This window comes from Cucurbita moschata, unplaced genomic scaffold (genome assembly GCF_002738365.1).
Source record: "Cucurbita moschata cultivar Rifu unplaced genomic scaffold, Cmos_1.0 Cmo_Scf00271, whole genome shotgun sequence".
Taxonomy (NCBI): Eukaryota; Viridiplantae; Streptophyta; class Magnoliopsida; order Cucurbitales; family Cucurbitaceae; genus Cucurbita; species Cucurbita moschata.
Window position 1 is genome coordinate 1 of NW_019268787.1, and position 3,024 is coordinate 3,024.

Below are 3,024 nucleotides of genomic sequence, written 5' to 3' on the forward strand. Positions count from 1 at the left end.
TTTGTTTGTTTATTCTTGTTGTTTCCTCTCTTTAATTAACATGTTATAAAGACACTGGTAAATTATAATTAAATATAGCATCCTTTTTTTTTCTTTTTTTCTTTCCCAATATCCTTCTGAATTACTTCTTGGTTCAGGGTTTAAAAAACCTATTTCAAATCTTATTATATTGCATGCTTCAATTTGATATAATTGTTAGAAAGCAAATCAAGACGCGTAAGTGGATTAAATCTGTAAGCAACTTCAAAAAGAGAACAATGAGTGGCAAACATTCATCCCAAGACTTAATATTCTTACAAATAATAGCCCTAAGCAATGCGCCTAATGTTCTATTAACCACCTCAGTTTCCTCATTAATCTGAAGATGACATGTAGTTGAAAACAATAATTTGTTACCCAATTTATGACTTAATATTCTTATAAATAATAGCTCTAAGCAATGCTCCTAATATTTTATTAACCACCTCAGTTTGCTCATGAATCCGAGGATGACATGCAAGTGAAAACAATAATTTGGTACCCAATTTATCCACCATACTTTCCAAAAATGACTTAAAAATTTAACATCCCTATCTTTTTTTGTGTGCAGCAAACATTGGGAACATTGACTACAAAACTTATAAACATTGTAATTCATGGCAAAGGTCATATGGATCGTGATTTGCATTTTCTCCCATATCTTGGTTTCGCTAACTAAAGTTTTCCAGTAACTCTCAAACTTCATTACCTTATATAAACCTCTTGGGATAAGGATTCATATAACACTTCATAAAATAAGATTTACTGATGAATTTCATAGCATTTGAAGGTCATCTAGGTCATGAACGGAAGGTAAATTACCTTAGGGGCATTATGGTCATTTTACACCATTTCTTGGTTTACCTACTTATCCTTATCCAATGACCACCAAATTTCATATCTAACCTCAACATACTATAATATGCTCAGTATTAAAATTTGATAGGCAGCGGAGCTCATATAGTGGGTTATTTTAATGTTACTTAAATCTCGAGCTATTTAATCGGTTCAGGGTCTTAACTCACGGTTATTTGGGTTTTTCTTTCATATCTCGTTAATTCATACTTGTTTTAGGGTTCATATGAAAATCCAAGCGATTTCTACAAGTATTTCTTAACAAAAAGTCTAAGGTGGCTACTTGCCTCGTCGTCGACGTTTGGGACATCCATTCTTGAGCTTCCAGTATCTGAATTACTTCAAATTTCCTTCCACGTACTCCTTATTGAGTCTAGTTTCTGAAACCATAAGATTTTCTATCAGAATCGGTCTGAAATGGGTTTAACATTGAGAAAACCAGAGAAAATGTCAAATTTTAAGTTGACTTGGACAGTTTAGTTGAACTGGCCATATCATCATTTTCTTCCTCTGAACAGGAAGAAGATGCGCATTTTTCGCGTCGCCGCCATCTGAAACTCGGCCTGTACAGCCACATTTACAGCGTTTCTCTCCTCGATTTCTTTATGAAACTTAAAGATGGGTATTACAAGGAAGGTCTAGGGATTGATTTGATGATACCTTCTCGTGGATCGTAGCCTAAGATATTCGCTTCGAAAGTTCATCCAAAATCTGATTTATCGCTGGAGATAAAACAAAGGATTTCTTATTGGGTAGCCGATTTTAGGGGTTTCAAGGCCCTATTTCTTCATTGAACCTCTTCCATATCCTTTCTTCAGGCTAAAGGAATTGGTTTGGAGGGACGTCTTTGAGTGTAATTCTTATTCTATAAAAAATTTAATGATTTGGGAAGTTTATAAAAATTAGAAAAAGTACAATTTTCTCAATGTTTATTCAATTTTACTTGTTCTTTGCTTCTAGATACAACCTAGTAGGAATTATACACGGTCTCTTATTGGATACCTTGAGTGTTGCAAATTCTCCTCTCCTTTGAAAACTTTCGGTCATCCAAAGTGCTTATTCTAAAATAGGTCAGGGTACAAGGTTCTTATTTGCCTTCTTTTTCCCAAGTGGCTTCTTCTACTCTATGATTCTTCCATAGGATCTTAACAAGAGAGATTTCCTTGTTTCTCAATCATTTGACTTTCTTGTCTATTATTTGAATCGGGTCTTCTTTATCCATTAGGTCATCTTTCAAGAAGAGAGTTTCATGAGCCAGTACGTGCGAATGATCTAGGGTCTACTTCCGTAGTACGGATACATGAAAGATATTATGTACTGCAGACAAGTTTGGGCATTGCCCGATTCTATAGGCCATAGATCCAATCCTTTCTAATATCTCAAAGGGACGGATAAACCTAGGGCTTAGCTTCCCCTTTTTACCCTACCTGAGCACCCCTCTCATGGGGTGCTACCTTTAGGAATATATGATCCCCTACCTACAATTCCATGTCCTTGCGCCTTAGGTCTGCATGGCTTTTCTCTCGGCTTTGTGCGGTTTGTATCCTAGCTTTAATCTTCTAGACTGTGGCGTTGGTAATTTGCACCAGCTCTGACCCAATAATTGTCGTTTGCCCCCCTCCTTCCCAAAAGATAGGGGATCGAAATCTTCGTCCATAGAGAACCTCGTATGTGGCCATTTGTATGGTGGCTTGGCAAGTATTATTATAAGCGAATTTCATAAGGGGTAGGTACTTTATCCCAACTTCCTGCATAATCCATCTCATATACCCTCAACATGTCTTCCAATATTTGCTTGAGCATTTCTGTTTGACCATCTGTTTATGGGTGGAATGTCGTACTATAACTGCGTACCCAATGCCTTTTGTTGAATTTTCCAGAAGCGAGATTTAAATCTGGCATCTCGGTCTAATACTATTGTCTTTTGTTGAATTTCCAGAAGTGTACCCAATACCTTTACTGATGAATATTCATTTTTAATGTTAGCAAGAGTAGCTCAGTTGGGAGATTGTTAGACTGAAGATTTGAAGGTCACACGTGTTTTATCCACGTTCAACGCACCTAATACAAGTTTATTATCTGACTACAATCTAAAAACATAACTTGCTTATTCAATCTAAAATTAGTGATTATTTCTTTTTTATACATAAT